A 15,786-nucleotide genomic window follows, 5' to 3' on the forward strand; every position below is an offset into this window, starting at 1 on the left:
TCTAAACCACCATTAATGGCCCACACTTGGAATAACTATGGTAGGACCTCAGAGTGATATCTCATATTCCTAATTTCAGATACAAGAATGACACATTCATACAAAGAGGATGAACACACTCAGTAGATTTGTAAGGTCTCATTACAAAGCTTATAGAGACCTTTTGCATAAAGCATATTCCAGTTACGTCATATTCACACTTAAACATTTTTATAAAGCTTATGAAGTGCAATGTCACAGGGTCAATACCCTCAGAGGATACTTGCAGATAGAGGCTTCCCTGGCTGGTGGAAAGGCCTCAACTGCCCTGCTTCCCATGGCCAGAATGCATTGTAGTACAGCTATTCTCAGCTTACCCGGGCCTATGTGGAGCGGAATGTACATTAGAGCAGCCCCAAGGCTGCTCTGACTTAGACCTGGTCAGCACAAAGCCTGATGATCGTTTGTCTACTCTCTGATCAGCACGGCCTGCCAGTGAGTTGGCCACCCAGGAAGCCTAGCCCCTGGCCCTTCCCCTTGTGCCTGAGGTTCCGCCACTCCCCTTCTGCCCCCCTCCCTCCCCTTCTACCTGCCTCTCCCCCGCAGGAACCCAAATCACCCTCAACACAGCCCACAGCCCCAGCACTGGACGGCAGAGGTCGGGGGGCGAGACCCCAGCCCCGGGGCACTGCAACCTCAGTGCCCACAGCCCCATGATACCTGCTGCCCATGCTGATCATGCTGTCTGGATTGAAGAGATTTGATGCACGTTACCCTACTGTACCCGTATCGTGTCCGAATCCCAGAGCTGTTGGCATGATGACACCACTGGAAATGGAACATTCATTCATCCCTAAATCTGCTCAAAGTTTGTAAGTGCAAAGAAGAAAGGAATAATAAAATATATGACTGACCCCTGCAGGTGACCAGCTGAAGCAAGAGACTTGGGACCATAAGGCATATACCAGAGAAGACCCTCAGGGTTTCCCAGTCCACGCCCATCCCACAAGCAACCCTCTCATACAGTCACACTCAAATGTGTCCAATGCTCTCTTAAAACTAATAAAGTTTGCCCCTATCGGGAAGCTGTTCCAGAACCTCCCTTCTCAGATGGTTAGAAACTTTCTAATCTCCAGCCTGAACTTGTTCTTGGCCAGTTGATCCGCCTTTGTTCTTGGGCCTACATTGTCCTTTAGCTAGAACAGCTCTCCACCCTCCCTGGTGTTTACCCCGATGTATTTATGGAGAGCCATCAGATCCCCTCTCAGCCTTTGTTTTGCTAGACTAAACCAGCCCAGCTCTCCCAGCCTTCTCTCATAAGACAGGCCCTCCATTCCTTGATCATCCTGAGAACTCTTCTCTGCACCTGTTTCACTCTGAATTCATCTTTCTTGAATGACCAGAATCGTACACAGGATTCTAGAGGAGGGCTCTCCAGTGTCATGTACTTTCGTACTTCTCTGTCTCAACTGGAAGTGCCTCAGCTGATGCATCCTAGCCTTTTTCATGGCCACATCACCTGGGTGGCTCAATCACCCTATAATCGACCAACACATCAAGGTCTCGCCCCTCCTCTGTCGCCTCCAACTGATGAGCCCCCAGCATCAAGAAGAAATTCTTCTTATTAGACCCTAAGTGAAGGATTTTGCACCTGGTACCATTAAATGTCATCCTTCTTCTGGTACTCCAGTCTTCAAGGTCATCCAGATCTTCCTGTATAATATTCTACCCCCTCTGTACAGACCATGTTTCCCAGCTTTTTAATCATCAGTAAGTTTTGTTATCACTCTCCTACTTTTTGGGCTAACACCATTAATAAAGAGATTAATGAAGATGGATCCCAAAACGGATCCTTGAAGAACTCAATTAGGAACCTCCCTCCGAACCCATAGTTCAGCTTCCAGCCTTCTTCCCTTTAATTGGTTCCTTACCCATCTTACAGTTCTTGTACTGATCCCCGTCTTCTCTAATTTAGCTCATAATTTCCCATGTGATACCGTATCAAATGCTGTACTGAAGTCCAAGTATATTAAATCTGCTGCATTTCCCTTCTCTAAACAACCAGTTCTCATCTCAAAGAAAGAGCTCAGGTTAGTCTGGCCCCATCTACCTTTGGTTACATCCCCTTTTCCATTTACCTCCATGAATGGAATTCTCCTCCCCTCAAAGTGTGTTCTCCAGCGCCTTGCCTGCTCCTGAGCTCACGGACAGAAAAGCAAGAGGGAGCGAAAAAGTGTGATGTGGCCACTAGATGGGGACAAAGATTCGGGGCATCCGCTGGCCAAGAGCAGCTGGGGGAAGCCTGGGAGCAACAGGTATCAGAATAAGCAAGTCAATCTCAGACCATGGCCTAGTTTCCAGACAACTCTGGGCCGACTCTTGGAGGACGCAGCTCCTGGCAAAGCCACCCCCCCAGAGTCAGGCCCTCAGTGGTTCTCCCAGCGCAGTGGGCCCTGGGTGCAGCGATGGTGCAGAGATCAGTGTGAAATAGGAATCCCTGCGAGATGCTGGCTCTCCCTGCGGTTCCTGACCCCTCCAGGGGCTCCAGCGCAGCTCCCCCATACGCAGATAGAGCTCAGAGCAGAGTCAGCTGCAGCCCCACCCCAGCGAGAGCTCCCAGCGAAGGCAGAGGCCTGGCAGAGAGAGGAGAGGGGCACAGGCCGGTCAGCGGAGAGCGGGAAGGTGGCTTCCACCCCAGGAAGGTTAACAGAGAAAGAAGAGCGGAGCTGGGAGAGCGCAGAACAGAGACACCCCCCAGCAAATCCCCCCCGCCCCCAGACACTGAGATCCCGGCCTGGGAGAGCCCTAGCAGAGGGGTTCACTCCCCGATACTTACTCATGACAGTTGCAGCAAGGGGTCCTTGTGGGGTGGGAGGAGCTGCCACCCCGCTCTGGCTGGCTGGCTGGCTTTGGAGAGATACAACGGTGAAGAGTGCGCTGAGGAGTTGGTACCCTGGGAAAGAGGTAGAACAAGAGTGGGGGCTAAGGGCAGAACAGGGGTGGAGAATCTACGGGGAAAAATAAGTCAGTGCCCGTGGAGAGGAAGGCCGGGGGCTCTGTTCCACGAGGGCTGAGCGTGTCAGAGCAAAATTCCTGAGCAGCGTCATTGTGGCCTCCCCCTGAGCGTCCCTGATTCCCCAGGGTATACTGCATTTCCCCGGCTCCTTCCCTTGCTAGGTGTAATTTCAGAAAATGCATTGAATCACCCTCCTGTCCCTAACCCCCACAGCCGCTGTGTATGAGCCACTGCCAGGCCTCTCTAGATGGGCTAACATCTGGATCCTGACCAAGCTGGTCCTATCCCACGTGGCCAATTGCAAGTGACCAAAAAAAAAAAAGAAAAAAAATCACAAGTCAGCGCCCCCCCGAAAAACTATTGCTTTTAAAGTCTCGTTGGTTTTAAGCCAACAAGTTTGGGTTCAATTCTCCATCTCCTGGTGTTGGAGCCTTTTTTTTTTTTGGGGGGGGGGGCGGGTGTCACCTTTTCAAGCTTTTCTCCCCATCCAAGAGAACAAGATCAAGAAAAACTTCTTCCAAGAATGGCCAACCCCGCAAAAACTTCTACCAGCACCAGAAAACAGTTAGTCCCAAACTGGGGAAAAAAAAAAAAAAAAAAACCCCACACCATCCAAACCATTTTTGGTTTTTGAATTTTCCAACAAAAAATTGATTTTTTTCTTGTTAAAGTGACACTTTCCACAAAAAATTCTCTTTAATCAAACACCCAATTTTCCCTAGCAAAAAATGTTAATGGAAACATTTCAGTGTATTGGTTAAAGTTGCTGTGAAATCCCCACCTCCCCATACATCCCTACCAGCACCAGCCCCAGCACCTATGGGGCATGCAGCTGTGCCCCTTGCCTGGCTGTAGGGCCCCTTCCCTGCCCCCCAAACAGCAGCTGGAGCCAGGGACCCATCGGGGATCCCCACAGGGACTGGCTGCACCTGCTGCTGCTCAGCTCAGCCCCACAGCGTCAGCATCAGCCTCTCCCCATCCCTTTCCTGGGCAGAGAAGCGGCAGTACCTGGAGCTCCACTGCCCTGAAGATGCCCCATGGGCTGCGGTGCCTTGGCGCAGGGAGAAGCTGCTGGATGCGGCTGGGCTGGGGGTGAGCGCTGGGCTCGGGCCCCTCTGGGACAGCCGGGCTGTCGGTTTGCGGGGCTGCTCCTGCTCCCGTGAACACAGAGAGCTTCTCGCCAAGGGGAGCTTGAACAGGGAGGAAGGAAGGGTCTGCAATAGCCCCAGGGACCCAGCAAAGAGACACCCCCGACCCCAGTGAGCTCCCCTGGGGCAGCAGCAGCCTGGCCTGAGGGGAGAGAGAGAGAGAGAGAGAGACACAGCAGGGGAGAGTAATGGGATCGCTCTGGTTTTGCACCGTGCAGCTAGGGAGAGCTCAGCTGAGCACCCAGGGCAGGCCGGGTGTTAGGGCAAGGGGCTGACAAAGGAGGAACTAGAGAGTGCCTGAATCCTGTACAATCCTCTAGTAAAGCGAAAATCTTGACCGCCTCAGGAAGCAAACCATGGCTCAGAAACCTCTCCTCCCATTGCAAAGCGGTTCCAGAGTTGTGAAATTAATCTCTAGCCCGCTCTGTTGATCGTCTGGTGGAACTTCCCATGCACCGTTTACACCAGCAGCTTACTGCACTTTCGTAGAGTCAGGTGAGAGTGGGCTGGACTTAGCTTCTGGTGAAGTTGCCGCCGATCTCGCCCGTTCCTTTTGCACCTCTGCCATGCGATGGGTGGGTGTGTTTCTGGGGCTCTTCCTTCTAGCCCTCCCATCTGGGTTTTTGGATGGCACTTCAGGTAAGAGATTCCATCTCCCTTCTGGACTGTTCAGTGGGGCTGGAGTCCTAAGCAGAAAAGGGGAGGGGGAGGTGTGTTGTCTGGGGGTTAGAGAATGTAGAGCTGGGGGGGGGGGTGCATGGCGGCGGGCAGCTGCAGTGCCCAGGTGTTCCCAACACCTCTGCATGCCCCTTTCTTTAGGCCCTGTTCCGCCCAGGGGCGCTGGAACAATTTGTACAGTGAGGAGGCAGAGAGCCACTGAGCCAAACTGTAAACCCTGGATAGAATGGAAACCACTTCAAGCCAGGGGGGGCGGCAGCCCCCCTAGGTCCAGCACTGGTGGTCCTGCCCATGTCGATTTTACAGAAAATAGTTGGGGGCTTTTTTGTCCATTTTTTTTATTTTTATTTATTTATTTGCAAATCCCCAGCTGCTGGCTGAGCAGGTGAAACTTAGAGACGCAGAGAATAGGGATAGAGGGAAGAAAGCATGGAAAGAACATACAGAGGAGGGGGGAGAGGGATTATTTTGTAAAGTTTCTTTGAATGCAGTTTAGCAGCTGGAGACAGAGAGGATTGGCCAGCATCTTGCATCCAGCCAGCCCCACTTGATCACAAGCAGGGAATCCCCTGGCAAGCCCCAGGTTAGGGAACTGGGGGTGGGGGGTGGGGCAGGTTTGAAGCATGTGTCTTCTCTAGCAGGGGGAGTCGACCTTGGGTTTTAAGGTCTTGGGGCGGGGGGGAGCATGTCCTCACTGCAGAGTTAACTTGAGTTATGGACACTGGGGGTTATAATCTGCTTGCAGAGATGTGCTGTGTAAATGCATGAGATGAAATCAGATCTGGTGCCGGCGTGAGAGGTGTGCATGGCATGATGGGGTGTGTGTGTGAGTGTGAGAAGCAGCCCTTGTTAATTGCACGCTGCCCACTCATCGCAGGGAAACCCCAGCACCCACCTCTAGATCTTTCTGTGATCTACCTACAGGAAGGAGCAGGTGGATGTGACACCCCTTCATTCATTGTCTCAGGATCTTCCCAGGCCTTCCTCACCTCTGACTCCGCTCTCCCGGTTGATTGTTAGGGCTGAGCTCTGGCTCTTTGTCCGGACAAGCCCCAGCAGAAAATGCACAAGCCCCATGTCTGTAGAACGAATTGTAAGAAGTCTGGGGTCACATTCTTTTAGATCAAAACCCTCTTTGTTCTGCCACAGCAAATATCTCAAACTCTTTGGTAGCAAGTTGTTCATTTAAAATCATTTTGTTTAAGAAGAGTCCTACCTCTCTTCGAGCCAGCGTTGTTGATATTCCTGGAGATGTTTTACTCAGTCATGGAATGTCGGGGGTTTAAAAAACGCCATGGTTTGCTACGAAAAAGCTCTAAAAGGCTTGAGCAGGTTTTGCAAAATAATGCCCAGAGTTCGGCTCCTAAATCCAGGCATAAATGGGCAGCGCCCTGCAAATCTGCAGAGATCCGCTTCGTAGCCGTGGATCGTGTGCAGAAACAAATGTTGTACCCGCACAGGGCTCTATAAACGTGGCCTGATGCACAAGACTGCGAGACCCTCTAGCTCTAACTGCAGCTGCTGAAGGCCTGGCACTTCAGTGTCCTTACAGGACCAAGAATGGTCGGAAGGACACAAGAATGATTGCATTGCACGCTTCCCGTTGGGCTGCCCTACAGCAGAATCGCATGAAGTGCAATGGGTGAGGAGTGGAGGGTTGTCAAGGGGAGAGGTACCTTCAGGCACAAGACCACTGATGTTCCCGGGGTAGCCATGGCCTCTACCTCCACAGGGGGAAGAGCTAAAGAGCCTAACGATGCATTAATTAGAGGATTCCCTACAATTAGCTCCCTGTGACTTAGGCAAATATTCCTCATTTCCACTGTTGGCAACTCCCCTGATCTTTGTCTTGCATCTCACAGTATTTGGCATTTGATTTTCTAAAAGCCCCAGAGCCTGGAGTCCTGTGATAATCACAGCCATTTGTTTAAACCAAAATATGGGGTTCATGTAGGACGACTTGAAAAAAGTGACTTCCCCTGCTCCCTTCTCTCCCCCGCCCCGCCCCCAGGCTCAAAACTCAAAAGATGAAAAAGCAGTCCCCACCACAAATGTATTATTTTTAAATATTTCATGATTTTTAAGGCAACCTGCTGAGATTTGAAGGCAGGCTGTGGGTTGGCAAAACGCTGCAAGATACAATAAAGTGGCATTCCAAGAGGACAGAGTTAAGGTTATATGGGGGAACCGGCAACTATAACTGAGCTCCTCCTGGTTAGCAGAGCTCTGTGGTTTGTTTTCCCCTGTAGTGCTAAGATTCTTTCCCAGTGTTACATGGGGAAGATCTTAGTTGAGCATTTCCTGGTTCTCCAACAGCTGAGTTTGGGGCAGTGACATCCCAGAAGGGCCTGGGGAGCAGAACTGCCTGTTGGTCAGCAAAAAAGGGTGGATTTGATTTAGATCAAATTGATTTAAATCATGAGTCAGGAAGACTCGATTTAATCATGAATTTCTTCATAAAAGTGTCTTCCTGTTGGTTGTTATAACCTTAATACATGTTCTTCACAACTCAGAGATAGATGTAGGTTTCATTTTTAGAAGGTACACACTATTCATTTTTAAAGGGTGATTTATTCTGAAAACTTTTCAGATGAGTTTTACAGCTACCTCAGAAAATGAATGATTGTTTGGTTCTTATGTTGGATCATATTAAAGAAGTTCTGTATTAAAATCACAACTGAGTTTATTCCCCATAGTTTAAATTCCAGGGTATTACTAATTAAGAGGTCTCTTGGTTTTTGGTCCTGTTTCTCTCCCTCTAAGTGTGCAACTTGCAAGCTGCTAATTGTGTTAGTACATTCTAAGACAGAGTCTGTTCTCAGAGCAATTCTTTGTAACAACAGCCACTCACACAGAGAGAGACTCAAAGCAAATTCTGTAGCAATAGAAACAGCACCCGGAGACCCTCCGCCCTTTTGTTTTATTCATCTCGCTTTGTTAACCATTGTGATTAAAATAGAGATAGAGGATGGATGTGGATGGATGCTTGGTGTGGATAATAACTGAATGATCAGGGAGGTGCCAGCCTAAGAATGCAGTGTCCATCGGCTGAAGAAGGCGTCAAGTGGAAATAACCAGAGGACCCCCGGAGGGCAGACTGGAATCCACCCAACAGCCTCAAGAATGGGAGAACCAAAGAACAAGATAACATCTGGCAGCACGGACCCTTCAGGAATGTGCCATCTGCTGATTGATTCAGCAACAGTATGATGAAGCAATTCCCATAGACCGGCCTAGGAAGAAATTCCTATCAAAATGGACTCTAGAAAGTGAGAACTTTGGGGTCTGATTCTGCAAACCAACTTCCAGGAGCATCAGATGTGCATCTGACAGGGCCCTGCTCCCTCCTCATGTCCAGGCCACCTGGCCAGTGGCTTGGCATGAGCATGAGTCCAGCGAAGGGCAACAAAAATGATTAGGGGTCTAGAGCACATGACTTATGAAGAGAGGCTGAGGGAGCTGGGATTGTTTAGTCTGCAGAAGAGAAGAATGAGGGGGGATTTGATAGCTGCTTTCAACTACCTGAAAGGGGGTTCCAAAGAGGATGGCTCTAGACTGTTCTCAATGGTAGCAGATGACAGAACGAGGAGTAATGGTCTCAAGTTGCAATGGGGGAGGTTTAGATTGGATATTAGGAAAAACTTTTTCACTAAGAGGGTGGTGAAACACTGGAATGCGTTACCTAGGGAGGTGGTAGAATCTCCTTCCTTAGAGGTTATTAAGGTCAGGCTTGACAAAGCCCTGGCTGGGATGATTTAACTGGGAATTGGTCCTGCTTCAAGCAGGGGGTTGGACTAGATGACCTTCTGGGGTCCCTTCCAACCCTGATATTCTATGATTCTATGATTCTATGAACTGTAAGGCTGGTAACTATGATAACAACCTTGCAGAACCTGTGTGTGTGTGTTTGTAAATATGAGATTGAATGGAATGTTATAGCGATAACTAACTGCTTACTAGGATTCTGTCTGTATTCACAATAAATGTGGTATTTTGCCTTTTCCCCTTCAATAAGATCCTGCTGGTTTTTATTTTATTGGTATAACAATTTCATTTACCAAAGGTAATTGAAGCAGATAGTTCACCTCCCAATGACTTCATAAATATCTCCAATTCAACTGGTTAATCGTTAATATCTGGAGGATTTTCTTGCCAGGCTGTAATAGGAGGAGAACATCACCAGACAGACATTTACATTGTTTTCTTTAACTAAAACAACAACGTTAAGTATTCTGGATTTTTTTCTTCAACAGCAAACAGATAATATTTCAACAAAACAAGCATATGTCCCTCCCTTCTCACATTTATCTCCAGACTTCTCCTTGTCCAGATCGATTCCGCCCCCAACAATCTTCTATTCATTGAACTTTTTGAAACTTTGCACTTTTAGAGAGAGGTAAGGGATTGACTCTGTGTACACAAATTTGCAGAGGGACAATAGAGTTGAGGTCTGTTATTTCTCACCTCTCTCTATTTATTTATTTGAAAACATTTTTGCTGTTAACAAGCATGTTACCTCTGGAGACACAAATCCACAGTTTGAGAACTGCAAAACTAAGCATCTCTGATGGTATCTTCCAGACTGAGCACTGAATCCCATTGGTAGGTAGGTAGATTAACCTACATAGTCTATACAGAAGCCTGTGGAACCCCATAAGATTGGGTCCTTAATCCATGAAGTATTGGAACTCATTTACAAACCTTTTCTGAAACATTACATGAATCTATTGTCTCATACTATAGAATTAGAATTTATAATCCTTATTCCATGATGAGAGATCTTTGAGCTATAATGTATCTTAATTAAAACTATCTTTAGATAGCTTTTTGAGGGGCAAAAAAACATTTTATCAAAAAAATCCAATTTTTTTATTTTATTTTTTTAAATCATGGATTTTTATCCACCCTGGTTGCAAGTGAATAGCAAAGCTGGTCCCAGCAGGGAGCCAGAGTGTCAAAAATTCTTAGCTGGTGGGAGAGCCTCTCTGTGAGCATCTGCAAAGCATCTCACTTCAACAGTGACTGGTTGAACGATTTATTGTAAGGGACGCCCTTTCTCAGACCCTTTCCCTTTATTGTCTCCCACTCCCACGTCAGTCCCTGACCCAGGATTGCCAAGCCAAACTAAAATACCACTTGTTTGAAATCTCACAGCTAGCGAAGATTATCTAATTGTCCAGGTGGCTGAGCCGGAAGGCAGCTCTGTGAACACCTCCATACCGAATGCCACCTACGTTTCACAGACGTCTTTCTTCGTGCGGAAATATAACACCTCCACTTCGTTGTGGGAAGATGTCGTTTACTCCTCTGATGGGGGCTCCCAAACAGTCCTCAGTTCCTTCCAGGAGACACTCTCCTTTTTTGGTGGATACTTCAAGATGGAGAACGTGAGCAAAGGGACTGAAGGAGTTTACAGGATTCCAGGTGAAATGTACAGGAAGTGTGTGGCTGTCATAAACTTTACCGTGGTGGGTAAGTTGTGCAGTCAGTGACCCCAGAAAAAACTCTGCTCCCCTTGCACTTCTCAGGCTGTGTAAAGCCTGTGGAAACATCCTATAAACTCCCAGAATATGGAAGACCCCAGCAGACATTGAGCTGGGAGAGCCATCTCCTCTGCATCCGCAGCCCCAGCCCAAGGGGCGTGTCATGTGGGAATGCGTGAGGAGAGGAACTAGCCAGACCACAATGCACTCTGGCTCTTCTCAGTGGATGGGCGGTCCCTGAGGGCCCCCTGCCAGCCGGCACACACTAGAGCAGCCCCCAGGCTGCTATAACCAATGACGGGACTGGCATTAGAGCTAGGGCAGAGAACCAGGAAGGTGTAAATCCTGTTGTGCCAGAGCAGGCGCCTTGTCTACACTAGGCCCACTGATGTTCCTACCACTGACTCTAGTAACAATGAACATTTTTTGCAAACATGGTCAGCTAGTGACCCGGCCTCCCCGGGGAGGCTAGTCCTTGGCCCCTTCCCTTGTGCCCAAGGCCCCACCCCTCTCCTTCTGCCCCCTTGCCCCTGCAGGAGCCCAAAGCACCCCCACCGTGGCCCCCGGCTCCAGTGCCAGGCAGCTGTGGGGGCGAGGCCCCAGGCCTGGCACTCCGGGCAGCGCAGTTGCTGCGTCCCCAGGCCTGGCACTCAGGGTGGCTGGTGCTGGGGGCGTGCCGCCCGGAGTCCCTGCGGGAGGCAGGCCAGCCAGGCCCAGCCAGGGCAGAGCACTGGGAACAGCAGGAGGGGGCCTGGCCGGGGGGCGGAGCGTGGGCAGGGCCATGGTAGGCTGTCTGGGGAGTCACAGGCTCCCCCTGCCTACGATACCTGCTGCCCATATTTGCAAAGTTGCTGCAGTGCAGGCAAGCTTTAAAGCACCCCAAGGGCTCGCAGGGAAAGTGGCATGTGTTGTATAGGCCACGGGGTGACTTTTACTTTTCTTGTGGCTAGCAAGCCTTTTGTTCATCGGGCTGCTCGTTAACATACCGCTGGCTCTGTCTGACTGCGGGATCAGGAGCAAACATTCATGAAGGGTCTGCGCTGAAATCCCTGGGAAATACGTGGTATGCCGTGATCTGTTTTCTCTCTGGCCACTGTCACCCTCGTCTCTGAGGCCCAGATCTTCAGAGATCAATGGGAATTGGATGCCTAAATACCTTGGAGGATCTGGGCCTAAGGGCCAGATTGTCAAAGGCATTTAGGCCCCCAAAGGTGCAAATAGGCATGTAGGGGAATTTTCAAAAGCACGCACCTGCCTAACTCTCATTGAAGAGGGTAGTTAGTCACTTTTGAAAATCCCATTAGTGACCTACCTGCATCTTCAGGGATGCAAATACCTTTGAGTGTCTGGCCCTAGATAGAATCATAGAATACCAGGGTTGGAAGGGACCTCAGGAAGTCATCTAGTCCAACCCCCTGCTCAAAGCAGGACCAATCCCCAATTTTTGCCCCAAATGGCCCCCTCAGGGATTGAACTCACAACCCTGGGTTTAGCAGGCCAATGCTCAAACCACTGAGCTATCCCTCCCCCCCGACTGAGCTATCCCTCCCCTGAAATAATCAAAGGGCTCCGGGGCAGAGGCTGGAATTGAACCAGGCACGTCTGGCTCCTGGATCAGCACCTCCCCCTTAGGCCAACCTTCTACAGTGCAGGCAAGGAGAGGAGAATCGGGCATGTGGTGTACGGAGCCCTCACCAGCCATTCTCTCCTGAGTGTCTGGTTCCAGAGCCCGGCTCATTCCCGTCGGCTGCGTCTGGGACCTCCGGGGCTGAGGAGGAAGCTCCTGATGAGACCAAAGGGGATGGGAAGTAGCTTGTGATGGGAGATTTCCTTCCCCAGTAGCCTCTCTCCTCCCTGCCTGTATTTCACACGCCCGTCCCAGCTCCCACTGACGTCAGTGTGAGCTTGAGGGCAGCATCCAGTTGCTCCGGATCTTCTCAGATGGCCTGATGGCTTGTGCCACAATTGGCCAAATTGGACCACGGGGAGCTGGCACAGCAGAGTTGGCTACGGCCAAGGACAAGCCCTTGGCTGTTTGAGGAGCCGTGTTTGGGGCCTCCCAACGCGAGTGCAGAGTGTCAATTAAGGGGATGAGTTCAGGGGCAGAAAACTGTGATCCCCAAAACCCAGCATGCTCTGGGGGGAGCCACCTATGCTAGCCAAGGGGAGATGTCGATGAGAGGGGTGTGTCCTAAGCCCTGCCCCTCTCTGTGTTCCATGCATGGTGTGGCTTGTGATCCAGGGAAACCCCTCTCTTGCAGCCAGGTGATTTAGATGCTGCTTAAGTCCTATCTTGCAGGAATAAGTTAGGTACCTGCCTTGCTCCATGCAAAATGGCAGAGGGGCCGTCCTAACCCAGCCCTGTGGTCAGAGCACTCAGCTGGGAGAGCCCCGTTCAATTCTCCATCATTAAAAAAAGAAGCCAGTCCATTCTTCTGAATGCTCTCAGACAGGCAACTCCTGTTTGTCTGAGTTCGGTGAGGGAGTTGCTTAGGCCCTGTCAAATAATTTACTTAACAGTCCAATTAATCTAAGGATTAGATTTAACGGGTTTCTGGAATTTGTAACCGGTTTAGCAAGGTCATTCCATGACAGGCTGGTGCACCGTTAAAAGAAACAGGTGTTAGGCAGGTAAGCAGCAGCATCTTAAACCATTTGTCAACCATTCAGTTTTCTTCAAGTTGCAAGGAGAGAGGCTTGTAGACGGCCTAGAGAAGAAATCGCTTTGCATGAGGATTCTGTCGGTGTTCAAACCGAGGGGTGTTTTCTGCAAAGGGAGGAGGTGGGAAGGAACCTGCTTTCTGGCTCAGGCTCTGTCTGCATTTAAAACCCTACAGCTGCTGCAGCCCTTCAGTGCAGACACTTCCCACAGCAACGGGACTCCGAGTCCAGCACTCTAGGCCTCGCTGCCTCCATTAGTCCAGAAAAGGATGAGAAAAATGATGAGGGACGTGGAGCAGCTTCTGTGTGAGGAGAGATTAATAAGACTGGGACTCTTCACCTTGGAAAAGAGATGACTAATGGGGGATAAGATAGAGGTGTATAAAATCATGACTGATGTGGAGAAAGTAAATCAGGAAGTGTTGTTTACTCTTTCTCATAACACAAGAACCAGGGGTCACCCAATGAAATTAATAGGCAGCAGGTTTAAAAGAAACAAAAGGAAGTATTTCTTCACACAATGGAGAGTCAACCTGTGGAACTCCTTGCCAGAGGATGTTGTGAAGGCCAAGACTATAACAGGGTTCAAAAAAGAACTAGATAAGTTCATGGAGGACAGGTCCATCAACTGCTGTTAGCTAGCATGGGCAGGGATGGTTTCCCTAGTCTATATTTTCAAGAAGCTGGGAATGGGTGACAGGGGATGGATCACTTGATTACCAGAGCTCCTGTGATTCTGGGTTGTTTTTTTTTTAAATCTCTCCACAATTTTGGTTGCAATTGAAACTTCTAGTTAAAGCGATCAGTGGAGGGGGGGGCGGGGCTGGACGCTCTGTTGCCTTGCACTTTGTTTGTGTCACCTTTACACTGATGCAAAGTGAGCAAGAAATACCAAAAGAACTGCAGGCACTAGTGTAAATGACACACACTAGGATCAGGGTGAGGCTGGATTGGAGCCCAGAACTCTTCCCTCACCCGCCCATCACGGCACAAGGAGTTTGATCCTGGGCCTCATGCCAACTGCCCATAAGGGGCAGCTTAGAAATTCTTCGGTAGCACAAAGCTGGTGTGTCTCCCTATGTCACCTGCCTCCTCCCAATCTTTAGTCTGGGGACGTGGTGTGGTAGCAAAGAGAGTGTGGTGCATAATGCTGGCTGAGAACTGCTGCCACGACAGCCAGTGTAACTTAGAGCAGCCTCAGCGGTGCTCTGAGTTTTATGCCAGGTGCTATTTCAGGCACCAGCCAGCCGAAGCTTGGGGGAACAAAAGGGTGACTTCCAGCCCCCTTTTCCCATCCCTCTCTGCTGAGCCAAGTGAAAACTTGTCACTTCTGAGAATTAAGACCCAGGCATAAGGCAATGGAGAACCCCAATCTTTCTTCTGCTGTGTAGAGTTGGTAAAACTCAAAGCCCAGATGGCACCGTTATTAAGCACATTCTTTTTTTCTCTTTGCTATTTAAAAATAATGAGATGCGAAAACAATATTAGTGCAGCAGTAATGTTGTATGGTTCGGACACACAAGTTAAGTTTCCTATGACAACACTTAACTTCATCAACTTGCATGTATGGAGCATATTTTTCCTCTTCCTGTTTTTCTTGTTGTATTTTAAAATTTACCACCCAGGGTTCTTTGCGGCATGTAATGCGGCTTGTTTTAAAAACGCCACAAATGCAAACTTACAGGAATGGGCCAGAACTTGACAGCTTACAGGAGTGGCCGCTACAGGGATCGGGGCTGATTTTAGAGGGCACAATTTTCAAAAGCACCAAAGTGACTTAAGTGCACTTGGAAATTTTACCTCTAGTCTTCCTTATGAATTAATTTTTTATTTTATTTTTTTTTTAAAGGGAGCTGTAGCCTGTTTTCCACAGGGTCAGTCTGAGTTCAAGCCAATGCCGCAGGGCATTTCAGGCTGCTGTCCTGTCTGGTCCAGCCCAGGGGACAATATCTGATGCTTCCAGGAAAAGCAAGAACCCTCTGTAACATACATGGCTAGTTTTACCATGCTGTAAATGCAGGTGGGGAATTCATTACTGACCTCCGTGGCATTCAGACTTTGTCCTGAAGCATGGGATTGGGCCAGAGGGACAGCTAGCGCTGGACACAGTGTCTAGGGTCTCGGAGTGGGAAGTTCCTTGGAGAATTCCACTGGGTGGGAGACTCAGCTGTGAAGGAGCATCTCATAAACCCAAGATTGGAATAACTGAAGTATTGTTCCTTTTACATGGAGCCTCAGCTCTCTGGAACCTCTGCAAATGCTTTAGCCACGTGTTTAACTCCATCCGTAGGAGTAGCCTTGGATCGCAGTGGGAGGGCTCAGGTGCGTACGTGTTTGCAGGATGGGCGCTCAGGGCAGTCCCTGATGCCAGGGCAAAGTGGATGTGACGTGCCACTGTCTGGATTTGGGAGCCTGCCTGCACACCAAATTCACTAGGCGCTGGGTGCATGACTGCAAGGCGCTGGGCCAGGGAAAATCAGCCCCGGGTGGTTATTTTGAGAAGAAAACCAGAGCCACTTCTGGGGTCTTTCAGCTTCTAATGCCCTTTCCCTTCTGCAGCTGGATGTAAGCCCATGATAAAATCCTTCTCAATGCCAAGTCAGTGCCATAAATCACTGGACTGGGTGCAGGAATCAGTAGGCGACGTTCTCAGGCCTGGGTTATGCCAGGGCTCAGACTAAATTATTCTTCCCAAAACTTTTAAAAGCTGAGCCCCCTCCTCAAGGCAAAGAAACCAATCGTGCCCCTCACCCGTCAGCAATGTGTTAGCGACCCCACCCCCCATTTTCATGGATACATCTTCAAACCCCACCCTTCCCAC

Source organism: Natator depressus, chromosome 14 (assembly GCF_965152275.1).
Source record: "Natator depressus isolate rNatDep1 chromosome 14, rNatDep2.hap1, whole genome shotgun sequence".
NCBI lineage: Eukaryota > Metazoa > Chordata > Testudines > Cheloniidae > Natator > Natator depressus.